General features: G+C 41.9%; 1 pseudogene; it reads right to left on the bottom strand.

Annotated features, from left to right (window-relative positions):
* Positions 1-8871: 8871 nt before the first annotated feature.
* On the bottom strand, positions 8872-8993 carry LOC139702573 (small nucleolar RNA SNORA51; annotated as a pseudogene).
* Positions 8994-15916: the final 6923 nt, after the last annotated feature.

The raw sequence follows: 15916 nt of genomic DNA, 5'->3' as shown, positions 1-15916 counted from the left end.
TCACTTGCTGCCTTAGACCTTGGCAAAATAATCATAAGTCAGTATCACAAGTAAGGTGTCTTTGGTGACACAGGAGATAGTTTAGTGACAGAACATAGAAGGAAATTAGTCTGAAGGCCAGGCATGAAGCCAGCCGCATGAGAGAAAAGGCAGCTCTCAACCTGGGAGGTCAATTTCAAAGTGGGATGAGTGAAGAATGTGGATGAGATGCCGGAGTCATTAACTAAAAGTCTGAGCTCAGCCTCAGGACCAGGGTCTGTATGTATAGACAGGGTAGATGGCCATCTGAGGTCCGGGATGCTGCGGGGGCTGTCAGGCTGCAGGGAACCAAGACCCAGCAAGGGGAGACAGGGCTCAGGTACAGGAAATTCAAACCCTCCTAGGAGGAGTGGGATGACAACCAGAAACTCTGGGAACAGAGGTAGGGTCCCAGGGGTTGAAGAAAAAGTGGGTGGGACTTAAAGAAACGAAAATCTGAACAAGAATTCCTCAGTTCCCTGTCTTAAGGGATGATGTTGACTCCAGAATTGGTGAAGTGGAGAAAAAGACTTTCACAGTGGGTCATAGGATAGAGGAGATCCCATTTGGAAATTTAGAGATCCCAAAGGACTCAGGCCACACAGGACATTCCATTGTTAATCTGTTAATCTCAAGATGCTGTCCTTCAATGTGGCTTACTGAATCTCCCTGTTTGACCTTAAGAAGCTTCCCTTTGGAAAGGTGTTCCCAGCCTGCACACAGCCCACGTGTGCTCCTCCGTGTGCATGAGCCCCATGAGCCCACACCCTCCCTCTCTTCACCCAGTCTGGTCTGGCTAATGCCTACAGTTGTAGCTTGATTCCAGGCCCAGCATGCTCAGATCTATCCCATAGCTCCCAAGAAGCCGGGACCAGGTGAGGATAGCATTCTCAATACCAATATCTCCATTTCTCCAAGGTATATCCTAGCGGCTCTGTTTCTGAACGTGAGCCTCTAGCATCCAGGAATTCACAGCCTGATTGGAAGGGACCACACAGCTTATGATTGTTCCTCATCAGAATGGCACAAGGAGGCACTTGTCTCATGCAATACAACAAAGCCAGTTGGGGTGAAATGATCCTCCTGAACTACTTCAGAAAGCCAACAGGCATGCTGCAATCCCCTGAGCCCCAGACACATCCAGAGGCCCCCTCTTTCCATTTTCTTGAAGTTTGTTCCATCTGATACCTCTCATCGAGCACCTTCTGGCCTCTTCCATGTGCTGGAAGGCCCTTCCCAGGAAGCCCCACGGCACACGCTCAGAGCCACATGAGGATTCAAGCGACTGTTCAGACACTAATGAAGCCTCCTTGTGCAGAACTGAGCACAGGCACAGATTGTACGTGGGAGGAGATGTTCTCTCCATGTCTGCTCTAAATGTTGTTTCCGAGTTCAGCGTTCCAAGAGAAGGAAATGAATGGGGATTACCTGAACCACCCCGTGAGCTGAGGCAGATCAATTAACCAGATCATGGGACTCGGCAGGAAGAGTCTCCTTTTTGCTCTTTTTATACTTAAAATCTTTGGGTCAGATTTTGGGATGGTCCACCATATCCCTTACTCACTTTTCCCTTTCATTGCTCCCCCTAGGTGGACCCCATTGTGGTCTGAGCTGCTGAGATCTGGGACCATCTCCTCCTGTGATCTGGGCTCCTAAGGTGGTAGTGACTTCCCACTGTTGCTAATCATAGCTTCTTAGCTCTTCCATCCCCTGCATAACCCATCCTGTGTTTCCAAGACCTCTAGTTCTTCTTCTTTTCTTGGCTAATAAATTGGTTAAGTAAGAGCTAACCCTTTTTGTGACATTACTAAATGCTTTCCATTATTTACACATTTAATTCTAACTTTTACCATCCAAAAAGTACTCTTATTATGCCCCTTTTACAGAGGTAGGGACTAATCTACAGAAAGGTGGCACAGTCAATTAGTGACATAACTGGGATTCATGGGCTCCAAAGTCCATGCTCTGAATCAAAAATAAAAACACAATAATCATAACACAAACAATCTGAGTCACAGCATTTTAGAAACAAGAACACATGAGGATAGTGGTTGTCGGAGTGTGAATCCTAGACTGGGCAGCATTAGCATCCCCTAGGTGCTGGTTAGACATGTAACTCTCAGCCTTCAGCCCTAATCTACTGAATCTAAAGTAGTATCCACAGAGGGGGAAGCCCCCTCTAGGTGATTCATATCTTAGTGAAGTTGGGAGACCACTTGTTGAGAGAATGGTTCTATCCTTGGTGTCAAGATTCTGGAACAGTTTGAGATTCTCTCCCTAAAAACCGAGTAGTAGCTTATGTGCCATCTCCCTCCTCCTCTGTAAACCTCTTGTTCTTTCTGGCATGGCCACTTTAGGTGACTGTGCATACTCTTTCATCTTAAGTAGGGCACTCTTCAGTGGGCACAATGATTGCCCGTCAAAGATGTCCACATCTTAATCTTTAGGACATGTGAATATGTTATATGTCACATGGCAAGGGGGAGTCAAGGTTGCTAATCAGTTCACCATATACACATTATTCTGGATTTTATGGGTGGGTCCAATATAACTACAAAAGTCCTTACATGAGGAAAAGAGAGAGAGAGAAGAATCAGAATCAGAGAAATGGTTGTTTTTAAAGACGGAGGGAAAAAAAAATAAAGACGGAGGAAGGGGACATAAGCCAAGAAATGCATAGTCTCTAGAAGCTTGAAAAGGCAAGAAACAGCTTCTCCTTTACAGCCTGCAGAAGGAGCACAGCCCTGCTGACCCCATCACTTTATCCCCGAGAGTCCTATTTTAGACTTCTGACCTCCAGAACTATAAGATAACTTTATACTGTTCTAAGTCACTGACTTTGAAGTAACTTGTTACTGTGGCAATAGGAAACTAATACATACTCCATAATAGAAGACACTCCAGGACGTATTTGATACTCACAGCTGTAGACCTAACCAAATTTTTAATGAATTTCTCACATCTGTTGTTCTTTCAATCTTATCCTACTTAAAACACACACACACACACACACACACACACACACACACACACAAAGCTTCCAAATCTGGATCCATTTTAGAGACCACTCCTCTCTTTGCCTAATCCCTGTCCCTATGTCCTCTGGAACTCTTATTCATCTACCCCCTCCCACTTCTGTCTTCCTTTCTGATCCTGAACACTCCCGAAGGCCCTGTGTCTCTGAAGGCCACTCAAACAGAGGCTGAGTTTTCTCTCACAGCCTAAAGACTTCAGATTCAGGAGGAACACCCTATATATTTCTAATTTACCATCGTCACCTTGAGGCCATTTAACCCTCTCCCTCTAGCAAAATTCCTTCTTATTGAATGCTCATGCCACTCAGTTCATCACTACTCCTCCTTCTCCTTTCTCCCATCTGTCAGCCTGTCAGTCACTCTGCATCATGCACTGAAGATGTTTGTTTCACTGTCTACCCCTGCCTCTCTACTCATGACCCAAACAGCACCCTGACCTCTCAATTCCTTCATTTATCTTCTCCACAGATAGTTTCCAACTGTCCCTCATCTATTCACTTCCACAGTCACACCTGCTCTTTGTCATCCCCAAGAACCACATCTTCCTCAGAAATGCAATTTTAAAGCTTCCATCCAATCACCACCACTTTTAGGTCTTCTTCTTCCAATGCGACAATGCTTTGATTTCATGGAAACTTCCAAACTTCATCTCACTTATCTAATTGCACAGCCAAAAATCCATAGCTGATTAGTTTAATCACTTCTGTGAGAGGAAAGAAATGATCCTTCTTCTTTTTTTTTTAACTGTACCCTTACAACACAACACAGATTTCTGTGACCCCTAAAAGCATGGGGGTTGCTTCCCACCCTCAAGCACATAATCAGTAATCCAGCAGATACCAAATCACTTCTGTTCTGATACTACCTACCTAGAAATAGTGTCAGGTCCCACCGGTCAAGGTCCAGTCCCATAAGACTGACCCCCACTTCCAGTGCCTTTCCCAAGGCCAGAGGGTCAATTGTGCCTCTGACCAACCAGCTATAAATCAGAGGTTCCTGTGACCCTCTTGTCAGGCTTGATTAATTTTAGAGCAGTTGAGAGGACTCAAGGAAATACTTTACTTTCAATAACTGGTTTATGATACAGGATATTACAAAGGATGCAGATGGAAGATGTGTAAAGCCTTGTAAGAAATAGTTTCCATGTCCCCTCTGGGAAAGATGTACCCAGGGATCTCCACATGTTCAGCTATCTGGAGGTTCTCCAAACTGTGCCCTTTGGGTTTTTATGAAAGCTTCATTATGTAGCATAATTGATTAAATTATTGACCATTAGTAATCAATTTAAACTTTAGTCCTTTTCCCCTCCCTGGAGATTGGGGGATTGGAACTAAGAATGACTAACCATTCCTTAGTCTTTGTAGTGATCCACCCCCATCCTGAAGCTACTTATGGGGGGCCAGCCATCACTCAATTCATTAGCATACAAAAATACATCAGTTTGGAAATTTCAAGGATTTTAGGAAGGAAGACCAAATGCACATTCCCCAATTTTACAGTTTCCTTGAAACTGTAATCAAAAATAAAAATACAAGACCATAAGATGAGAGAGCCCTCCCTCTCTCATCTCATGGTCTTGGCCCCTGGTGAAACCCAGCCCTGGCTGAGCCCACCTATCTGTCTTCTCCATTATCTGCATTTGAATAGCAGAGCTTTGCGACTTTAGGTAGAAAATCACAGATCCAGGTTCACTGCTTTGCTTGAAAAATCACAGCCATTATTGTCATGTGAGCAGGGCACACTGCCTGGCACATCTGTTACCCTTCAGTATGAAATCCCCTCCTCCACAGCCTGACATGCCTGCTTCATAGAGATTCCTTTCTGTTCATCCCCTCCTCACTCTCTCGCCCACATACTCAGTTGGTGATCTCTCCTCATGCTGACGGAGAAAATGTCAGATGGGAGCCCTCCCCACTCCCTGCCAGCATCTGTAAGTCCTCATTTTAATTCATTTCCTTTCCCAGTCTTCTGGCTCTAAAGAGAGGGCTTCGCCACTAACCGGAACTTGGTCTCAACACTGATGTCTAGAATGGCATTTCCCTTTGCTTACCCAAGGGCTTTGATTCTCCCTGTCCTCAGTCATTCTGGATGGGAATCTATAGCTTCAACTGCTTCTATGATAAAATAAAGAGAAGTCTAAAATCAAAGATCTAAATTTTCTGCTTTTAGAAATTCAGATGAAGATTAAGAGACGTTACCCCTAAGCAGCTCAGTGGTAGAGTGCTTGCCGGGCATACAAGAGGTTCCAATCTCACAGCACCACCAAATGAGGGGGTGACGCTAAGAGTAGGGAGAAGGAAAGAAATAATTAGATTAGCTTTTAAAATAATAATGATGATGATGATGAAATTAAAAAACAATGAAGCCCAAAGTTACTTCTTTGAAGAGGTCAACAAGTTAATGATTCCAGAAATCGATGGAGACAAAAAGAAAGCGGATACAAATTTTCAACATCCTAGATGAAAGAGGAATTATTATTATAGATGGTATAGTTACCAAGACACCTTAGAGGAACTGCTATAATTAACTTGATGTCAACAAATTTAACAATGGATTTGAAATGGACCGATATCTTTAAAAAAATACAATTCCCAAGACTGATACAAGAATAGCATTTAGCTTCCAAAAAGTTAAACTTATTACCAAACTCACCACAAAAGAAAACTTCAGGTCCAGATAGTTTCATGAGGGAATTTCAAGGAGGAACCAATACCAAATCAACAGGACCTATTTCAGAAAGTTGAGGAATGGATTGCTAATAGAATAATCTGAATGAATATCATGGATTTTCTGCTGATCCAAAGATGCCACACCAAAAAAAAATAGTTATATATTTTAGAATTCCATTTAAATGATGTTCTAGAATATGTAAAACTAATTTCTTGTGGGAAACTTCAAAACTTCCTCTGTTGGAATGGGGGAAATTTATATCAAGGGCTTGCTTTTCTAGAATAATGGGATCAGGTTAAGGTTACAGGAGTATTAAGAAGATTGCAATGTAAGAGTTTTGAATTTAAATATATGTAAATTTAACAAATAAACATTCCAGAAAGAGTGTGAGTAGGTGGAAGTTGAGACGGAACAAGAATGGCAGAATGTTTGCGGTTGTTGAAGTTGGGTGATGCCTGTGTGGGAGTGTATGGCTGGGTTGTGTTTGTGTTGTGTGCGCTTTAAATTCTCCATAATGAAGAGTTAAAGTGGAACAGTTGTGAAGTTGGATTTATAGAGCAAGACATTGTATTTGTGAAACACCCCATTTCCAATTTGCGTAGTTCAGATTTGTGCAAAAGAGAGGACATTTGTAATTTCCTTCTAGTCTTATATTTCAAATTGTCCTAACCCACACCGATACACACTTTTGCACCCAGATTTTCTACCCACATTATACTGTAAGCAACTTTGCAGTTTTAGAGTCTTTGGGAATCATCATTTTTAATGGCTACCCCTCTGGCTTCTTAATGCTGAAACTCAGATTTTATCTCATTATTTTTATCTATATTAAATGTTAGGGCTACTCTGAGCAATGCATCTCCAACACACCCCTCAGGTATTCTCATTTAATTATTTATGGTATTTATATTCTTCTTGTCCCCAGGAGGATTTAAGGTGGCCTTCATAAAAACGCAACATGATAAAATACATTTAAAACCTAATACAAAAAATAAAGAGAAATGAAATGCATATTTTGTGCAGCAACAATCACACACCCTTCTTCGCTGAGGAAAAGCTTAATAAAACACACACCCAGAACAGATAATGAGGGACAGTGATATTGCTGTATAAGGTGCGCGGGGCTGAAGCAACCTCAAACGCTCACTGGAGGGTAGACAGCAGGGTGGCCAAACAAAGTAGCCTCTTATAACAAAGAGTTACTTCTGAAGCAGTACATGTTAGGGGATTTCTGCTAAGCTGGTAACTTTCATTTTAGAATAATGGAGTAACTTCAGATACAGGATAGAATAGCTTTAACTTGTTATTAGGAGAGTTGAGAGGCAGGGCAGAGGAATAGGCTCCCCTATGGGCTATGCTCTTCCCAGCCCATTATCTTGAGCAAATGAACTCAACGTTCCCATTCTCCATTTCTTGCTTTGTAAAACCAAGGGCAACACACCCCTACGTTATGGTGTCACTGTGGAGATTTATCACAATTCTTGGGTTCAGGTGAGGCCCCTTGTGCAGTCACACAGCAAGACATGGCAACTATGTCTCTATCCTTAAGATGTTCATCTTCTGGGGGGCGGGTGGGGGTGGGGGGCAAGGAAACAAATAAGCAACATCACTTCAGAGAGTGACAGTGTCTATCAAGAAAAATTTGCATGTTGTGGAACTCAGGTCAATGGTGTGTGTGCGTGTGTGTGAGAGAGAGAGTGTGTCTCCCCACTTCTAAAGATATATTCTTAAGAGATATAAGGCACTCACAAAAAGACAAATACTACATGATCTCATTCATTTGTGAAATTAAAAAAAAAAAATTGATCTCACCAAAGTGGAGAGTAGAATGGTGGTGACCAGGGGATGGGGACGGCAGGGGAGAAGAGGATAGGGAAGGATTGGACAAAGGGAGAAAGCTACAGATACCTACAGGAGGAATAGGTTCTGGTTTTCTGTTGCACAGTAAGATGACTATAGTGTGTGTGTGTGTGTGTGTGTGTGTGTGTGTTGTATAGTGTATATATGTATATGTATACATTATATACTATAGGATCTCTGTTTTTATACTCCATGTGTGTATGATATGCCAAAATACATTCTACTGTCATGTGTAACTAAAAAGAAAAAAAAAGTTAAGAGGAAAAAAAGACTAGAAGAGAGGATTTCAAATATTGTTATCACAAAGCAATGAGAAATGCCGGGGTGATGAACATATTAATTACTTATCATTGTGCACTGTGTACACTGTGTAGGTGCCTCAAAACATCACTTGGTAGCCCATAAATATGTACCATTGTTATGTGTTAATTAAAAGAAAAACGATGTATTGGTCAGGGAATGCTTCTCTGAAAAAGTTCTATTTCGAAAGGAATCTGAAGGATGGAAAGAAAGGTCATCAGGGAACGTGAACAATGAGCCTCAGGTTTGAAGAGACAGCTGGAAGGATCAGTAGGAATGGGGAGAAGAAGGCAGGGGGCAGAGCTCATGGTGCCAGGCTCAGGGACCCAGATTTCACTGTGCGGAAGGAGAGACGTTGGAAGATGGAGGCAGTGGAGCTGCACGGTGTGATGGGTGTGTTAAGCCACCATGTGGAGGATGGATTGCAGAGTGGCAAGAGTGAGGCAAAAAGGCCCAGAAAGAAATCACTACATATTAGATGCTTAGGATAATACCTGATGCATAAGGAGCACCACTAAATAGCAGCTACTTTTGGCCAGGCGTGGTATCATACTCCTGTAATCCCAGCAACTCAGGAGGCTGGGGTAGGAGGATGGCAAGTTGAAGGCCAGCCTCATCTCAGCATCTTAGTGAGGCCCTAAGCAACTTAGTGAGACCCCATTTAAAAAAAAAAAAAAAGGCTGGGGATGTGGGTCAGTGGTTAAGCACCCCTAGGTTCAATCCCTAAGGGACTGAACTGGTGACCTGTAGCCCTTCTTTTTGGAAAAAGAAAAATTAGCTTGCAAGGTTAATGATACATTTGGATCATTCATTATTTGGATCAGGTCTTGCTGTTCTCTGTAACTGTTACTCTTAAGTGTGCAGCTCTGTGATGTGCCAGCTTGGCTAGACTCAACTCCATTCCCCAGAAGTCCTTTTCCTGGGTGTGTCACAGAGAGCTTCTGATGGGAGGTTTGGAGAGCGGACAGGAAGCCGCAGGACTTTTCCCCTGTGTGTCTCCATTCACATTACAGACCAGGCACAGATCCCAGGCTGGGGCACATATGCTCTGCCTCTTTTTTTCTATACAGTCATTGTAAGAACACAGACGGCAAAATGCACCCTGAGGCCAGCGTCAAGATTCTGTAGCTCACACACATTGTTGATGTGGTTACTACAGGTCTCTGCAGTGGCTGCAACTGCTCTGCCCTCTCCCATCCTCCTTCAACTTCGCAAGCTCACAGAAGCATTATATGTTCAGCATTATGGTGAAGGGTCCTGGCTTCTACAGGTTCCCCAGACTAATGTCAGAAGTGATAAGAACTGATGTAGATTGCTGTGCACAGTGGTGCACATTTGTAATCCTAGTGATTCTGGAGGCTGAGGCAGGAGGATTGCAAGTTTGAGGCCAGCCTCAGAAACTTAGTGAGATATTGTCTCAAAATAAAAATAAAAAGGGCTGGGATGTAACTCAGTGATAAAGTGTCTTGGGTTCTATCCCCATTACCCTCCACCCCACCCCACCCCACCCCCCACCCCCCCCCACACAAAAAAGAAAGAACAGAATTGATCTGGGCTTCAGCACATTCTCATTTGGACCAGCTCATGTTAATGGATTCTAGCACATTCCTTTGCTTTGCATCCATCTTTTCTTTTCCACTATCTTCCCTTGAACTTCAAGTTTCAGAATTAAATGTGAAGAGAACAGTCTTGCATAGGGCTTCCACAAGGTCAAGGTCAATTCCAAATGTATATGTAATTTTATTTTATCTATCTATCTATCTATGTATCTATCTATCTATCTACTTGTGATTCTGCTCCTCCAATGGGTCCCCGATTTAATGGATACACCAATACTGATATCAGATCCAGCAGAAATCAATTCAAAAGAAATAGGATTAAATATATCCTGGATTTATCTGAAATCTCTAAGTGTACTTGAGCTTCAGGTATTTAACATTGTTGACAAAAGATAGGACTCAGTTCTGCACAGAGAAAATGTGGATGTGCTGGAATGTAATTCAGTGGTAGAGTGCTTGCCTAGCATGCTTGAGTCCCTGGGTTATATCCCCAGTACTGGACCATAGAATATTATTTAGCCTTTAAAAAGGAAGGAAATCTTATCATTTGCCATAGCATGGATAAATTTAGAGGTCATTATGCTCAATGAGATAAGCCAAGAATGGAAAGAAAATGACTGTATGATTTCACTTATACAAGGAATCTTTAAAAAAAATCAAATTCATAAAAGCAGAGGTTAAAATGCAGTTGCCAGGGGTTAGAAGGAAAAGTTGAATGGAATGGGGACATGCTGGTCAAAGGTTACAATGTTTCAGTTAGGAAGAATATGTTCCAGAGATCTACTGTACAACATAGTGACTATGCTTAATATTAAAGTATTCTCTTCTTGAAATTTACTGAGTCAATTTTAAATGTCCTTATCACAAAAAGTGATAAGTATGTGAAGTGATGAATAAGTTCCTTTAATCATTTAATAAATAAGTTTGATTTAATCATTTCACAGTATATACACCTATATCCCATTGTACATCATAAATACATGCACAATTTTTCACTTGTTAATTAAGTCAAGAATGCATGATTCAGCTTTAATTCCCTTGGCAAATTACCACCCAGATTCTCTGTGACCTGCATCTGGGCTTTTGGTGGCCCATCTTAATGAGAAACAGGGAGAAGAGACATTGCTTGGGAATGTAGTTCAGCCCAGTCAAGAAGACACAACTAAGGAGCCCCTGTCTTCAGAGTCAAAGGTTGAGAAAGACCAAAGATATTATGTATCCACTATTTTCCTGGTTGTTCATTCTAGAAGGTAGCAACAATGGTCCATAGGATATCATCTGCATCCTAAGCCTATCTGCAGTGCTTATAAAACGTTGACCTGAGAAAAACACATTTGCAACTTAAGCAAGTCACTAGAGCGCAATATTGATAGATGGCACAACAGGCTAATTGTAAACTAGGTTTACCATTGAAGGACAATGGAGGTTTGCTTTGCTTACTTTGAGAACAAAATAAACTATATTGGTTTCCAGTCAGATAAAGGCCATATTTGAAAAACCAATTAAAGTGAGCAAGTCTACAAACATCGAAGTTTATTATTTCATGAGGTTCTTAAATAGCTTGGTTGGCAAAAGTGCCTTTAGTTGTTTTATTTACCGTAGGTTTCAAAAACTTTGTTCTAGAGGACCATTCCCACTTTCCAGTCAGGAAATCATTTTGGATTGATACTACTTCCAGATATGTATTTAGAGCTATTTATTTAGCTTGTAATTCCAGATGGGAGTGCCTGTATGAATGACTCCCTTCATTGCCAACTTAATAGCTCTTCTCCTGTGCTTACTTTTTTTGCTAAGAGAACCTAAATGCTCTTGGAATTCTAATGTACCAACCCTAGGCAATGAATCTTCAATCAAGTCTGTTTGGAAGGGGGTTTTAGGGAGGTTTTTCACTGCTGCCACTAAAAGACCCAACCAGAACAATTTTACAGGAGAAAAAGTTTATCTGGGGGCTTCTGGCCTCAGAGGGCTCAATCCACAGACAGCATCCTCCATTCCTTAGGGCTTGAGGACAGGCAGAACGTCATGGCAGAAGAATATAGTTGAGGGAAACAGCTCATATGATGATCAGAAAGCAGAGAGAGAAACCACTTGGCAAATACAAATATATAAGCCCCAAGCCACGCCCCCCAATGCCCCACCTCCTCCAGCCACACACCCCCAGCCTTCAGTTACCACTCAGTTAATCCCATCCGGTGGGAAACTCATTGATTGTGTTTAGGCTTTCATACCCCAATGATTTCTTCTCTGAACCTTCTTGCATTGTCTCACATGTGAGCTTTCGGGGAACATCTCACATAGAAGACTATGGAAAAGTTATTTCTTTTCTTTTCTTTCTTTTTTTTTTTTTTGCCAAGAGAGCTTGTAGAAGAAAATATATCATTTGTTTCTTTCACTCTACTTCTTTAATCTCTCCCAACTCCTGACTCCTGCAGGGAAAGTATCCATGATTCTCATAGCTTCATCCGCTACTTTGCCAGGAAAACATCAGGCTTCCATGATGGTTTTGGTAGGATGGAAAGAATCTGGACCTGGTGGAGATGATTGAACACTGAACCAGTCCTAGGCTGCCTTCCTACGAACTCCGTGCTCTGTATGATAGCTAAATTAAGCCTCTGCAAAACAGGCATTCGGTTACTTGCATCCAAAGCCTCTCCTAAGTGATACATCCCCTTTCACCTTACTTTCCTGAGCCATGCCTTGGACAAATGGCATGGCAGACTTTGATTGCAACAGTTCTAAAAGTGGCACTTAGATCTTTCTTGGGACCATTTAATTTCTTTAGTGTTTTGCTGTTTCAATAATAAAGTTGTGTCAAGTTCTATATTTGATATATATTTGTCATATTTGGAAATTATATTTGTCGTATAAGGAAGCATTCAATCCAGCCGTGACAGGTATCATCAGACTTGCTACTTAACAATTAGTTCCCAACAAATAATACATTGTTTTTCATGGAATACATAGAGTTTATATGGTCAACAAGACAATACCTATATCTAGCTAAGCCAAATTTACATTGGCAAGGGAATGTACCTGTAAGTTACATCAAGCCTTTGGGGAATTAAATCAAAAGAGGCAAAACCATAAAGTATATATGAACCAGGCAAATCCCCTAGGTTGACATGAATAAGACTTGTCAATTTATTCTAATCTTCGTAAGAGTTCCACAGTTCACTCTCTGACAGCTAGCACAGCAAAGACTTAAAACTCTAACTAGGAAGGAGGAGGTGGTTACCATCTGTGGCCATTACCTGATCCCTCAGAGTTCAACTGTGAGGAATAACTCCATGAGGTATGTAATTTTTTTGGTTTTCAATTCTTAAAAATAGATTATTACAGTATATTCAAACATACAAGAGAGATTGCAGCAAATAATATAATATACATCCATGTACTCATTGCTGATATTTGACAGGTGTTAACATTTGCCATTGGCTTTAGATGTTATAAAAATAAAACTTTGCAGATACTCTCAAGCCCCTGCATCATCCCGTGTCCTTACTGTTTTAATTTGCATTTCACAAGGCATGTCTTTGCAAAACTAGACCACCTGTGCATCTAAAACTTTATCCATATTTAGGAAGATGTCAAGTAGATGTCTGTCTTCCAAACACACTTTGGTTAGTGGAATTAAATCCTGATGCTACCCAGCCAATATAATCCTGGTGGTTCCTTTCTGATGCCTAGGAATCCAGATTTCATTTGACCACCCAAACCATTAGGACCACACTTTTCTCCCTATATTCCATTTTACGATTAAATGGATCTTGCAAGTTGCAAGTGCTATACATAATTCTTGGAAAGAGTATTTGAGGCAACCCTCAAGACCAGCTTTTAGGGAAGGACATGGTTTAAAACTAGCAATGTGTCAGCCCAGTTCCCAGCCCCAGGTTTCTGCTCAGCATGTTAGACCATTCTTCTGAGCCCTCCTGATGCTTTTTTTACTCAGGGAAGGGAAACTGGGTGGGTAATATTAAGATTCACTCTTGACTTTGAAGACCAAGGTGCTCTGTCCACATCCTTCCTCCTTCCTGGGTTCTCTGGGTTAGTGCTCCAGGCCAGTCCTCTGCCTCGTTCCTGGTTTGTGCATCCAATGAAGACACATTGCTCTACGTCTCTTTATTTCTCAACTGTAGTTTTACCTTCTCACCTCCCTCTCCTGCTCTGAGTACTAAGTCCTGGCTAGAGTCCTAGTGTGATAGTAGAAGCATATGTGACTCCATTTTGTTTTATGACTTCATCCTGTAAAACAACCATGCCAAGTAGAAGGGTCATGACTGGGGCAAGATGTTCTTTTCCCTTTGCTATAGAAATCTGTAAGGACGCAGAACTACCTAATGGGGCATTGTTTCTGTAACTAGGGTGACTGGGCTAACTGTGATTGGTTAGCTTCCCTCCGCTTGACCACACTGTCTCGCTTCTGTAACCTGGCTTGCTTGCATTGGCTAGACCCCCCCCCCACCCCGAATATCCCTTTTGTGGTTTTCAGGCTTATAAAGAGTGCCCTTGAAATTGTTCGGGGCTGATCAGGGGAACAGCTTTATGTTCTGGTCAGCCGCCACCGGTGTGCTTCAATAAAGGCTTGATTCGATTATACGAGAGTGGTCTGGAAGTCAGTTTATGAAACCCCGGGACAAATCTTTAACAATAACACTAGTACAAACCTTTCCCAGAAAGAGAACTTGAATTTCTACAAGCTTACCTGGGGATGGGACTTAAGCTTTCCCATGATATAAGCAGCCAGTAAGGGGTATTCTTCTACTGTCTTTGTGATATACTATGCTAATAAGTCCTGATTTGGGAGAACTAACATCTGTTTAAAAATCTGAAAGCAAAACTTTCCATTTTTTGCATCCATCACAATCCAACTGGACTTTAAATTGTCATTTCCTTAGGCCAGCCTGACAAAAGAACTACCCTGACTACCTATGATCATTTGTAAAAATATTTTTATTTTATTTTCATGTGGTGCTGAGGATCGAACCCAGGGCCTCGCACGTGCCAGACGAGTGCTCTACCACTGAGCCACAATCCCAGCACCCCCATGATCATTTTTAATATCATTTATAAAATCTTTCCCTCCAACTCAACACAATGGCATATACTTTAAAAAGTAAGCAACATTTTATCTCGGGAGACCTCACACTTGAAGTCAATTCATCCTACAGTCCTTGATATATAAAGAGAAATGGCACCTCCAGCTCCCTTGGTACTGAGCCTTGCTCAATCCAAAGAGGATGAGAGAAGCAAATTTCTGGAAGACAGCGATTGATTAAGGAGGCAAGGAATATTCACATTAGGATGATGACTTTTCCCAACTTACCTGGGAAGGTTCCAATTTTATCATTGCATGTGTCCCGTTAGGTCTGAGCAAATCCAGACAGCTGATCATCCTACTGCACATATAGGAGGGGATTTTAAGATCTAACCGAAGGTGTTGGTAAATAAAAGCTCCTCAAAATTGGGCAAGTTTTACAAAATCCAAGTTCTCCGGAGCGAATTAAGGTTCATGTTGAGAAGTAAACAATGATTTCACCATGTGAAGACAAAGGCTAGGCATATTTTCCATTTGATATGTGTTCAACAGGAAGAGGAGGAGGAGGGGGAGGGGGAGGGGGAGTGGGGCAGGGGAGGAGGAAGAGGAAGAGGAGAAGGAGGAGGAGAAGGAGGAGGAGAAAGAAGAGGAGGAGGAAGAAGAAGAGGAGGAGAGGGTGGGGGAGGGGAGGAGGAAGAAGAGGAGGAGAGGGTGGGGGAGGGGAGGAGGAAGAGGAAGAAGAGGAAGAGGAGGAGGAGTAGAAAGAAGAAGCAGCAGCTTGATTCCTATGGCAGCTTCCTGGAGACTTCTATTTTAACATTGCCACATCAACAGTACTTTTGGTTAAGTTTATCAGCACCAAAATAACATAATAAAATTCATGCTATTATTGCTTGCTGAGAAAATAGACCGGTGATCCTACTCAAAGGAAATTGAAGTTGGTTCTGCCTGATTCTAAGTGACCCTCCTCTGATTCCCAGTGATCTCCAGTTTCCTTACCAAGGCTCACAATTTGAAAGCAATAAATATGATTCCATGTAATAAGTAAGGAGCAATGTAATAAGAAGCAAGTCTCTGTTTTGAGAAAGCCACATTTCTCCCATTTTAAAAACAGGGCATGGTGGTACATGCCTGTTAATCCCAGCCGTTGGGAAGGCTGAAGCAGGAGGATCTTGAGTTCAAGGTCAGATTGGGCAACTTAGCAAAAAAATTTTTTGAAATTTTGAAATTAAAAAAAAAATAAAAAGGGCTGGGGATGGTCAATGACAGAGTGCCCTTGGGTTCAATCAGGCCAGTGTTTGCCTGGGACTCTGTCACAATTTTCCCATCCGTTTCAAGGAAAGCATCGATTCTGCCCATCCGTGTTGTTTTGGAGGCTACAGTTTGTAAAGCACAGGTGTCCTGGATTCCTTAAGACTGGCAGGGAGTTCTCTAATGAG

Source organism: Marmota flaviventris, chromosome 17 (assembly GCF_047511675.1).
Source record: "Marmota flaviventris isolate mMarFla1 chromosome 17, mMarFla1.hap1, whole genome shotgun sequence".
Classification (NCBI taxonomy): domain Eukaryota; kingdom Metazoa; phylum Chordata; class Mammalia; order Rodentia; family Sciuridae; genus Marmota; species Marmota flaviventris.
Note: the sequence above shows the minus strand (reverse complement) of the source record. Positions and strands in the feature narration are given on the sequence as shown.